The sequence below is a fragment of the Syngnathus floridae genome, chromosome 9 (genome assembly GCF_059516105.1).
Source record: "Syngnathus floridae isolate MCC-2025c chromosome 9, RoL_Sflo_1.0, whole genome shotgun sequence".
Taxonomy (NCBI): domain Eukaryota; kingdom Metazoa; phylum Chordata; class Actinopteri; order Syngnathiformes; family Syngnathidae; genus Syngnathus; species Syngnathus floridae.
In genome coordinates, this window is record NC_142421.1 from 4,946,828 (window position 1) to 4,959,787 (window position 12,960).

Sequence of the window (12,960 nt, forward strand, 5' to 3'; positions counted from 1 at the left end):
GGGATCGATGCGAACCCCGCCTTTGCGCGGCGTTGATTGACAGGTGGCATAGGTTGACCTTTGGCTTTGCTCTTTCCCGGGGCCGCCCTCCCGCCGCAGCGAAAGGGGAGGGTCTGCGAACGACAATGAGATCATTGAGGAAGAACGTCGGCGGTGGCTGACAGAGAGTTGAATAAACATGAGTGGACACGGGAGTTAAGAAGGCCGCTGATGAGGAAAATGTGCTTGCCAAGGGTGGGGGAGGACTTGCAGTGTCACGTTTGTCCTTAGGTGGCTTTCTCGCGTCCTTGCCTGCAAACTTTCAAGTCCTCTTGTGAGCCACGGGACCGATGACTAAACACACATTTGCCACGGAAACCTGCAAAATATCGTCATTGAGTCGTGGCGACCGTCGCACGTCCCAAGTGGCACTCGTGTCATAATTTGAGCTGTTACGATTAATCGATTGGCAACTCAATTATAAATGAGGGGAAATCGATTTTGATAATCGATTAATCGTTGACAACAGTTTTCTTTCGAGCTGGTTTTCATAACGATACACTAATATAGTATGTTATATAGTAATATTTAATAATATTACCTTGTGTCCAAAATTCCCCAAACCATGGTTAGGTGGATTGAGATTCTAAATTGTCCGGTTTATTTATTTTTTTGCTTTATATACACTGAAGTCGGCTCCAGTTGGGCACTTTGACGTTCTCGAAGGCTCAGTAGAGCAGCGAACGCAAAAAAACAAGGTGGTTTTCCGCTATTTGGAGCGGATCGTTTGAATAATTGATGGCAACGTGCAGTACACACCTGAAAAAAAAACACAGCGGGCCGAAATCATATGCATCACGTTAGTGTGCTACTTGCGTTCTGTTCCTTCGCGAGGGATGCGTGTTGACGTATTACTGCCAGGAAAGCAACATTTGTCTCTTTTACGGTGGTAGCCCGGCCGCCGTGAATACACGACGGGATGCGGACGCGTTATCTCCCAAGGTGGCACTGATTGATGCGCTAACTTTGCCGGGCTAGGGGGACCAACCCAATCCTTGTCAATAGAAATTATATTGCAGTATTGACACTTTTTTTTCTTTTTTATTGCTACTGTTAAGCACTCCCAATCTCATATTCTCCCTGCTTACTTCAGCTTTTGATTTGTAGCGCAGTCCATTTAGTTTCCTCTGCCTATTTTTAAACCTTGGCTGAAATGAGACCGTTCTAAGGCGGCCGTGCAATCTCTCATGCAAATAAGCTCACTCCCTCAACAACTTTCTAACCAACTTTCCCCACATTTTTTTAAGAAAAGTTAACTTTGTGTGTTTGAGAGAGGGAAAATGTTTTCTCGTATTACTCATAAGACTTCAGTACAACCTCAGCAATTGATTTGCAACTTGTAGGTGTTGTACCGGCTCACAGTTTTATTTCTGGTCTCCGAGGTGGGAGGAGATTTTTGGACCACAGAGTAGATTTATGTAAGTTAACTCCCGGTGATAAGAAACTTTGGAAATTGACAAAGTGGGAATGATTTAACGCCTCGGGGGAGAGGAAGAAGATTCATCCTTAGGGGTATCGTGAATGAACAAATTCCAACAACTGGGTGGGAAGATTTTCAACCTGCCCCTGGCACAATATGGAGAGTCTTAAAAAAAGGAGTCTTCACGTTTTTTTTTTTTCGGTCAACCCGAGTGAACGACAATTGAAAGCCACTTAGTGCAGGTAGACGCGCGCTCATTCGCTGTGGCTGTAATTTGTTGAGTGTTCTGCCCCACCGAGTCCATTTTCCACCCGGCGCCGCCGGCGTGTCACCCCTGCCAAGGACATCTTCATCCCTTTCGGCTTTTCCGTCCGTTTAAGGCGAGCTCCAACTTTTTTTTTTTCCCCCCGCCCTTCCCTCAACTGTGCGCAATCTGTCATGACAAAAGGTGAAAAGACGGTTCATTTGAAGATGTCGGCACGGGTAATTTCATCCGCCATCTGATTCTCGGGTTTATGACAACTCATTACTCGCCGTGCTCTAAATGTGATGGAACGTTGCCCGTTCACTATTACTGTGCCCGTGAATTTAATAATGCCGCATAAATCTTGGTAATGGATTTGTTTGTTTGGATGTCTTTTCCGGCGGCTCGGGCACAAAAGGGAAGGGGGCGCGAGGGCCGTGGCGTTTTCGCCCGCCCGGTTAATTACGCCGCGGTTATTTTAATCCGCGTAAAGGTTCTGCTACCCTAATCAGCTAAGTGACGCTGCGGCAGAGGTGGGGTGCACCTTTCACCGTTTAATATCCTCTGTGTTTGCGAAGGGTTAATTCCGAGATTAGTGGCGTGCCGCTGGGGCCGGAAAGGCCTTCCTTGCTGGCCTAAACAATATCGGAAGAGGATCGGAAATGATACCCATAAAGTCAATTTAAGAGTGCCTTCGGAATCAGGAATGCCGGACGACGTAACATAAACTATATTAATAATAGGACCGTTTCCAGATTTGAAATTTGCCTCAGAAGATTAGCTAGCTAGCCAGCTAGCCTACAATACCACCGGAGGAAGACTGTTGATTCTGAACCGACAGTCAATATTGCGTAATATTGATGGCTTTGATATGAGTGAAGGCTCAGATACCAAAATCACTGTCCGCCACTGCTCAAGATGGTTACCTGAAGCGCAAATATCTCTGCCAGTTCCTCGCCTCCCCGTCAGCGGCAATTCTCCAAAGTACTCCCGCATACGAGTGGGCTGTACAAAGCGCCGTGCGGATTTTTACGGACGGGTTTATTCGTTAGACGATGGCTACAGGTGGGTTATTGTCACGAGGCGCTTGTGAGTTTGCACTTCTAAGCAATTAATCCCCATTGGGCTTTGCGTATTTGCCAAGTTCTGCCGTCCCACGCTACACAACCGGCGCTTCAACACAAACACGGTCGATGTTGACTCATCCGCCGAGAGAGCACCTGACATTTGCCGGCTCACGTGTTTTCTTACGCGTCATGTTTCCATCGCTATTTGCTGTTGAGTTAGCAGGATAACACAAAACTGACATTTTGCGGCACGGCAATGGGGGGGCCATGGAAGAAGCAATTACATTTTCTACGGCCTTCTCCTGAGTTAAGCAAGTCTAGTAGTAAAAAAACATTTGTACTTTACTTGAGCATGTATTCTGGATGTTTTCTGGAAAAGAAACCAGATGTAGCTCTGCTCCCTGTATTTTACAGACCATTAGGTGCACCGTCTTAACTCATTCCCTGGCAGCCCAGTTAAAATGGATTTTTGACGTCTATAGCCTTCATTGGTAGTGAATGAGTTAATGGGCCTCGAACGAATGGGTCTATTGAAAAAGTCATACATACCCTCCCCTCCTTGAAAGACTTTCTGACCGACAGTCCCTCAGAAAGACCATTTCAAGTCTCCCTCCTTTTGCTAGGAAGTAGGAGAACTCCAGCTGGTTTGAGCCATTTCCCAGCCTGATGGCCCTCGCCGCACGTCTCTAGCAGCAATCTTAAAGTGGCCTTTGTTTGCGACGCTTCTCCTTGACGTGCCTCTTCACGCTTTGGGCTTTAAAAGAGCGCACTGACGCATCCTCGTCTCAAGCCTGTTATTGTCCTTGTGTTATGTCGGACGGTCGCTAATGACACCGGCGTCCATCTACCTTCAGTTTTTGTTGAATTTGGAATCTTAATCGAATTTGCAATCACATATACGGTCGGTTTCAAAATGTAATAAAAATCAGCAGGTTTCTGATTTTTCAAAGCGTTAATACCGGCTAGTTAAATTCGTCCGAATGCCGGCAAATCTGCCTTTTATTTTGTATTTCCAAGGTAGCGCCGAATATGTATTTGAATACTTACGTAAAGCCTTGTTATCGAGACATCGTAGAACTGTGGTAAATTGTAGAAAGATGACTTTTATGGTTGGAGAATCGATATCCTACCTTCTGAGAAGTTGACAAAAACATGTTGAATGGCCGCCGCCTTGCTTGGCTTCAATGGTCTCGTAGCAACACCATCGCTCGCCTAAGAGCCCGCATGGCAGCCATTCATGCTTTTTTGCCCGTGCAACAAATGTGCGATTTCTCAGTACATCAGAGAGCTCGGACACGATCATACATCCTCGTCGGAAAATAGTCCTATGGATTATGCAGAGTGTCCTGCTTTGCTTTTGTGCACTTTTGTGCACTTTTCCCCCCTTTTCTACATGTCCTTTAATCATTTAAGGTTCCATCTGCGAGGATGTACCTAGACTTTTTTACCAGGTTATGTCTGAGTGAAGTTGTGCGTGTGATGTGACCTGGAGTACACTTTGAGTTGGCACAGACGTCCTTTTTTTTTTTGGGAACATCCATAGTCAGCAATGTCTGCTAAGCTGTACCTGGAAATAGAATGGGGAAAGATGGATAACGTGTGCCAGAAGTAGAACGTATGAGGGTCAAGCTCGCGACGTGCATTACCTGCGCTCGACCGTATCACATTGTGTAACACCATCTTCTATACATGGATGCATCCATTTTCTTGTCCTCATTTGGGTCACGGGTAATGAGAGTCCGACAAACAAACCTCGATAATTTAGTGTTCAGCGAAGTCTTAATTCTCATAATATTATGCATCGTTGTCAAAATTTTGGTCATCATAACCAGTTAAAATGAAATTAATTTTCAATCGTCTACTGTTATTGTGATTATGATTTAAATTTATGCAGCCCTCTTTTTTTTTTTTATCGTACAGTGTGTATATTTTTTGGGTGAGAGCGGGCAGCTAATGCAATGAAAGGCTCCGGGTGTTTTTTTAACTTCCCTGAAATTGTTGATTCATTTCAAAGCTGTCGGAGCAGCGTGGTAAATGTCAGGATTTTGCTGTGCGTTTTAATTTGGGTAAACACGACACAACGGATATAATAGTACAAACCCCTCGAAATACCGTGGAAATAAATGATGGAATGGAGAGAGATGATAGCAACGCCTGCTTTGCTTTTGCTTAGCTTTGTTCGCCATAATCCAACCGGCTTTTCTCGCTGCTTTTTCAGGAATTGTGACGTTGGCAAGATCGCGGTGCCCAATTAAAGTGAGCGTCGGATTCCCCTGCGAATTTTCTCACGACGGCGGGTAGACGATTTTCAGCGTACCATTTTCGTTCCTCCACATATTTGAATGAAGACGCTCGCGGGAAGTCATTGCGCTAATGGTTACTGAGTGGTTTAGCGACTTGGAGGAAAGAACACGATTAAAAAAAGTGAATGCAGATGAGGAAAGCGTCAAAGCTCTATTTTCATGTTTGTCAGGTTTGCTCACAGGTGGTCAGGTTAATCTTGCTGCCCTTCGTCTGCTGTCCAATATAATTTATTGTTTAAATTTTGTAGGAGCTGGATAGGATGAAATCAACACGTGCTAACATGCTAATATTAGCGTTTTTCCCAAATTGATACAAAGCATTTTGTCTATCACGAGTGTATTTATATTTAGTGATTCCTGTTGCCGACAACATGCCGAGTCTGAGTATTAACGCTGCCCTTTAATGTACTCAAATAAGTTTGAAAAGGAAAATACCCAAATGAATTCCTGAAAATTAAACGATTAACTGCGACTGTGTTGAACTTAAAACTGAACTATACTTAACAAATGTTCTGTATCGGATGAAAAAAAACAAACTTACAACTCACTGTATTCTAACAGCCCTCCACAGTGGTGGCAGATGTTTTGGCTCTCGTTTGAATGTTTTGGCTGAGAAGATCAATTAGGTAAACGCTTTGAGATAAGTTTACATTTTGCCGCTCGTCTACTGGGACTTGTGTGTGATAGCGTATTGACTCTCTGATCTTGTTTCAATGTTGTTCCGCTAATGATTGGCAACCTGACAATGGCGCCCCCTATCAGACCCGCCGCACATGTCACTCACGGCCCATTGAGACGCGTGTTTAACATGCACACGTGTTCCCTTGATATCGCAAACCTCCCGGCGTGAAATCTCATTCCCGTCTCCGCCCGTGACAGATGTCTGCGCTTTGTCTCGACCCCAAACACTCACCTACCTATTTCCCCCCAACCCCACCACCCCCACCCCCCAAGACGACTTTCTTTTGCTTCAGTCCACCCGCCGCCGAGCTAGATTGGCCTGTCAATACGGCTCTACCTTTTTGAGTCGGTGAGTCTCCCGCAGGATGTGCGCCGTCCAATCAGATTGCAGCTGATGTGGCCTTCGGCCCTCGCCCCTGCCGATGAGTCACCGTTCCCGCGTTGTCGGTTTGGCCCTCTCCTCTTTTTGGGCTTCATTCTTATTCGGCTGCATGAACAAAAATGCTAAGAGATGATGGAGGCGAGTGATGGATGGATGGATGACTCGGCGGAGAGTTTGTTTGTGCATCCTGGCATGAAACAATCGTGTATGTGTGTGTGTGAGGGTGTGTGTTCCTCCACTCTGTCTATTTGTGCAGGTCCGCTGTACCCAAGATCTTAATTAAACTCTATCAAGGAATATTTTATTCATTATTCGGAAATTAGAAAAGTCAAGAATATACATGGCCGAGTCTCCTCTGTTGATTAAAAAATAACTACTTCAATGAAAAGAAATAATGGAAAGAATTTCCACGCTATTAATTGATTTTCGTTAGGCATTACGCATTCCTATTGGTCTATCTTAAAGTAATTGGATTGGATTAATGTCGTTTATGATTAATTAAACCAAATTATGAGGATTGAGTCCAGTTTAATTGGTTTCAATAAACCGTGTATTACGATGAGGACAGTTTGTGTAGGTTCGGTCGAGTATTCAAACTAACCCAGGTAAAATTCAGACCCCCGATTTAGTGTCTTCAGTTAACTTGTTTCTAAAATGAAGAAGGAACCCAGCGTACTCAGAGAAAACCCACTTGAGGAGCACTTGAAGCTCTTTGTGGGATTTATTGTCTTAAGATTCAGCTTGGTGTGCTGAAGCTTCTCTTTACAGAGATCCCGAAAGAACTCGTTTCTCTGGGACACGGCCTTGAAAGAGGTTTGCCAATAACGCTTTAAGAGTTCATGTCATTCATACAGCCGCTAGCAGAAACTGCTGCTCACCAAAATACGGTAGATGAACGCAAAACTGGCTATTCCAGTTTTTTATTTTTTGCCAAGTAAGTGCTATGGTGGATGTGCTGAGATAGAAAGCTAGTGGTCATTAGAGGGCCACTCACTTCTAGTGTGTTACGTGTGTGTGTGTGTAATTTACGAGGCACCACCTGCAACACTGGCAGCTCCAAGACTCTTTAATTCCAGGACAAGACAAGGAGCAGCGAGTCAGCCCCGGAGTAAATCCAACAAGAGGCTAAACAGGACTTGGCGGCGGGAAGGGATCTTGAGAGGGGAAAAAAAAAAAAAATAGAAAGGGACGGGGGAATTCAATCGAAACGATGGACTCCGTTCGCCGGGCTTCGTCAATGCAGTGACAGCAAAATGAATTTGGGAGCAATTGTTTGCATTACTGCCCACAGACACGGGGCGCCGAGAGGCACCATCTGTCACCGCAGAGCCCTGTCGCTCCTCCGGGGGGCGACGCGGAGGCTAAGCTGCTGTGTTAGTAGCTCCAAAGGATGAAATCAAAATCGTAAACGTGGCATTGCGGTACGAATATGCTGTTGCATGAGTACGGCCTTTTTTTTTTTTTTTCTTTTTGATCTCGTATTGCTTTAGTTGGCTTTGTTTTTCTCTTCCGAGCAAGCTATTACCTGTCTTTGTAAAGGCCACGCTTAGCGAATGATTCCCTCTAATAACCAGCACACGGAGAAAAGACACCAAAGGAAGACACAATGGAAGGTTACAATTACTTTGAACTTGAATAAATGTCATGGCAACAGTTTTTGTCGCTTTTATTGCGACTTCTACGACAATCACGACGATGACGATCTATTATTTTACGATTAAACTGCTACTATTGCCTGTTCTCGCTACCGTGACGATTCTATTTCGAAGTCAATAGAGACATTTATTAAGTCTTAGCTTCCTTTTAGCGTTTGGAAGTTTGCCGCAAATGACTGTGGCACGGTCACCCCCGCTGACGGTGGTTGAGGAGCCTCTAAAGCTGAAAAAGGTCCTCCATCATGCGCCGACCTTCTTCCAGCCGGCTCCGAGTGCGTTCCATTTCCCCGCTCTTACAGCGGCTTGCGTCACTGCTACTTTGAAGGTCTCGCTCTTCATAGCGAGCCACATAAAGGAAATCGAAGGACGGTGGAGGGCAGTCCTACATTACAATAGTTTATCTTTTGGTGATTTTATTTTGATAAATGCATTTATGATTACAATAGGGCCACTCAAAATGGGATGCCTGGGCCAAAATCTGGACACCTTTGCTCTAATAGGCCCACGTTACACAGTGACGGGGGCTGCTGGTGACCCGGGGCCATGTGAATGATTCATCGTTTTTCCCCGAAAACACATCGGGCAGGTGCATCGGCTCACACAATAACATCACCCGCCGAGGAACAAGAGACACCCGCGTGGCGCTTTTCTTTGAGGCTTTTTGCAACTGGCGTGCTTGGCTTCGTCCATTCAGGAATGCTCGCGTCGATAAGCGGCGGGAAAACTTAAGCTGTGTATTGTGTTCCGAGCGGATTATTCTCCAACAACACGAGTGTCACGGTACCTGCGCGCCGTCCCTGCAGATGAGCAAATCCCCGCCGCGAGCACGTCCAACAAATGATATCTAGGACTGCAACCACGATGCACTTGCAGTGTTGCCGTTTTATTTCGACATTGTCAACCATTAACGCAAATCCGGTCTTATTACTACCGCAACTTTTCTGACCGTTACTGTTACTATTTTTTTTTTTTACATTTCTTTTTTTTTAATATATATATATTCATTATTTATTTTTACAATTACTGCTATTATTAGTTTGACTGCTTGTAGCATTATTACTAAAAAATATCTCCAGTCCTTTTTTTTCTACTCATGACATTACTTTCATCAATCCTACTGAATTCAGGCAAGCACATAAATATCGCGTTGACGTCTTCTTATTCTGTGTAAAGCTACACGATGTCCATCTGCTGTTTACGTTCCAGGGTGCCGCTAAGCTACTTGCTAGCTAGCTTATAAACTTTAACCATGCTAACGCCTTGTAGAGCTGCTAGACCAACAAATATTCCATTCCACTCGGGTACAAACGCCCTCTAAAGCCACTTTGGATTTGAATAATGTATCCAGCTGAAATGTAGCCTAAGCCAAAAGAGAGCGCCATTATCCTCCGCATTGGTCCCACCAGAGCCTTTGGTAGCGAGCTCAGTCATTAGACGAGGGTAATTTCCTGGTCATCATGACCCACAGTGTCTTACACGTGACGAAATATATCTCATAGATGAGCTCGTAAAGCCGGGGCCTCCCGCATTTAGCTTTTTGAAATTAAAAGCATACGACCGCAGTCCCACGCTGGACATAATCTCGTATTACCGTTTGTATTCCCATTGTGCGCAAAAGGGCCTCAGGAGATTTACAATTGGGTTATGGTAAAACGAATAAATATATTATAAATCCATCCTTAGTGCCTAATGCGGTACTTTCATATTCAAAATCATGTCTACGGCTGCGCTGAGAGCAGAAAATGCGATTCCGAGCAGTTTGCATTCAAATAGTCGAGTATAATAAATTCACAGTAATTAACTACAACTTCCTGGTCAAGAACCAGAGAGAGTATGACTGATGACACATGCCCTGTTATCTTTTTTGGCTTCCGCCTAGCAACGCCCCGGCAGGCCACGCAACCAGGATGAGACGCATTTCCAAATTGAATGGTTGCCCCGCACGGCTTTCCGCCATCCTCCTTTCAATTCAACTCTGCAGTTTCCATCTTTTCACTAAAAACATCTCCCTGCGTCACGCACAGCAGCTGTCCCCAAAGTTATTTGGTTGCGCCGCCGACCGCTTTCATTTCAGGTAATTTGGACAGATGGCGAAGAAAGAAATAACAAATGATTAAACCAAAAAGGCCACATAAATTAGCACGGCTCCAGTTGTGATCTACACGACAAGGGGAGAGCCGGTTCTTTGCCTGGACTTCTGACAAGCTTTGTTTTTTGTTGTTTTTTGTATCACTAACAATCCTGCAGGAAATTAACACCCCGAGCTAATCCGTAGCGGAAAGGATGAAAAACGCAGAGACAATAAAACTAAAAGAGGAAGCCATCGATAGCGATCATCAAAGCGTGGGTGCGTCGTTTCTGGTCGGGGGGGGTGAGCGAGCTTTTTTTTTTTTTTTGTCCAGTTCTATTTTTACCTCCGATTGTGCTTACAGCGTGGCCTTTTCTTATTGGTTCTGAAAGTACAAAGAGAAACACATATAGAGCTAAAGTTCCACCAAATCGACAAGCTAAAAAAAAAAACGAAGAAAAGACGACTTGAACACACAAGCTATTATGTAGCAATTATTCATGCTTGGCTGCAATCTCATCTGGATGGAGCCGACATATATTATAATAGAAAGACTTCAAAGGGGGTTGCGTTAATTGTGCAAATCCGAAGGGGGGGGGTCTCAAATGATTTGCGCTGCGCCGATAGAGAGACATCCTTTTGATGCATACAGATGCAGGCGAAGGGAGGTGAGGTCATTTTGGAGCCGCTTCCCTCAGGGTCTGCAAGGGGGCGGGGCCTAAAAGGTCCTGTTCACGTTCAAGCGTCTGATGATTAAGAGCTTGATGATGAGCGCGGGGAGCGAGGGCCGCACGCTGTACGTGCGGATATCTCACCTCCTTTCTTCAGCCGTCCGTGCCGGCGGCGTATAGTGACAAGGAACGACAACGAAATGGCGGCAAGAACAATGAAAGACTTTGAAATGCACGAGGTGCGCAGCGAATTCACCCCGTTGGGATTCGTGCAACACAACGAGTCATGGCGCACGTGCTAAGCCAGTCAATTGAGAGCTCACTATTTGGCAAGCTACCAGTAAAAATGCCTTTGGTCTGCTAGCTAAAATGTTATTGTAAAGCACAAGACAATATATCATAAGTAGGTAGTATACCATTTACAACGAGGGGTCGAATGTGGGCTCATTATTTAGCGGGCTCGCTGGCCTTATTGATATTTATTACGTCGTTAATTTATGCTATTGCTATTTGGCAAGCTCAAGCTAGCATTAAAAAATTCGTTCTGCCATCTGCAGGGATATCATAAGTGAGATGTTAATATTTCTCAAGTAGGTAATACACATTTACAACTAGCAAGTCGAGTTTAATGGGTGGGCTCACTATTTTGCAACCAGGAGGTCAAATCGCTGTTCTCTAACACGATGAAAAAAATTGGCCGTAAACAACGATATTGTGCAAATTAGTTTTTCTTTCAATGAGTTATGTGATTAAAGTAATAACACTTTTTTTAATGACCCAAAACATATCAACTAACTACTCATTTAAATATTTGCTTTTCTGATTATTCTTTTTTTTTTTTTTTTTTTTGGGGAGCGGGGGTGTCTTGTCGTGTTGTAATGAGGCAGTGTAATGAGTGATTCCAACACCTGGGCAGTAAATAATGCGTAACAATAGCAAGTTAATTGCATCATAACAGTAAAGTTCTGGACAATTAGTGTATTTATCACCCATGTGTTGTGTTAATTAAACAAGAAAATCAAATGAGTCGCTAAGACTGGCATGCATCCAAATCAAACATTTTGCTTGCTATGATTTTTTATGACTCGCTGCATGCTTGCCACAAACTTTTATTGAGGTCAAGTTATATCCGCGAAGCTAATAATGTCATGACTTCCACATGCATGTGACAACCAAACATATTTACTAGCACTATATGAGAAATGAGATTTATAACATTTATTAATGCTTTTGACAATGATTTACACAACGACAAACAGCAAGAGCGACCTTCCGCTCGCCAAATTGTGAGCCCGCATTCAACTTAACTGTTTTTCCTCGTCGCTAGTAGCTATTTATTCAATCATGATGTCATTGATCGTACTTAAGAAGGTAGAAGTTACTCTGTGCTTGTCAAACGGTGAGCTCGCATGCTGATTAGCTGTGAGAAGTCTCACAGTTTGGCAGCACTAACATTTAGTTGCACTCATTACTGTAAGCATCGTTCATTACTGTAACATTTTAAGTGTACATGATACCCCCCGCTTGCCAGATAATGAGCCCTACTTTTGCTCCACTGATTTGCTTCGATGATCATTGTAAATTGTGTATTACTTTTGGATGGATGGACGGATGTCAATTTAGTGAGTAAAAAAAATTCTACATTATTGTCAATATGGGCTATTTTTAGCAACACGAGGGTAACATCAAACGACTCCACAAACACACAAAACCCTTCCGAGAACACACCAACGGTCTCGCAATAAAAGAAAATCCACAAACCCGTCAATCGGAAAGCATCTCGAGACCTTTGAGGTCGTTTTTCCGAGAGCTTCCTTCCAACGAGACCCGGCGTTCTGATAATGCCGATCACAGAGCTTGGCAAGCGAGAAACGGCCGGGAACCAAAGCTATTGGACGTGTCCGTTCGTAAGCCAAACAATCGCTTTTACAAATGACGCCAAAGATCCGTAACTGTTGCTAAAGATAACGTGATCAATGAGGGTCATTTCAAAATGGAACTCCTTTCCTCACTTTCAACAGTTATTGTTCGCCCCTTTGAGAACCTCTTTAACGCTGTTCTCCAATCAACTCACCAGACAAAAGCAATCGAGATTATTTTCTTTCTGTGGAAAACAAACCCAAAAAGATGGCGGCCTTAAAAGTGCCACGTTGGCCATCATCAGTCATCTCGGGGGGTTCGGAAATCCCAACAGCCCCCAGCGAGTGGCAACTTTTGACTTTCAGGCTGATGTGTTTATTTTCTCGTCCCCTGCTGGATCATGGGAGCGCTGATTATCGCGTTCTTCTTTGCTCATGACAAAAAGCTGCTTTTGTTGTTGCTAAGATTCCAAATAAGATCTCCAAACAAATAGCAAACATCAACCCGCCTCTTATGTTTTTTTTTTTTTTGGGACGTGGGAAACCAAACATGGGAGACGTCATTGTATAT

At 44.2% G+C, this 12,960-nt stretch overlaps 1 protein-coding gene across 4 annotated transcripts in view; it reads left to right on the forward strand.

Annotated features, from left to right (window-relative positions):
• Nucleotides 1-12,960, forward strand: part of LOC148393061 (glutamate receptor ionotropic, delta-1-like) — a 145,113-nt gene that overhangs the window by 18,057 nt on the left and 114,096 nt on the right. The window lies entirely within an intron of this gene.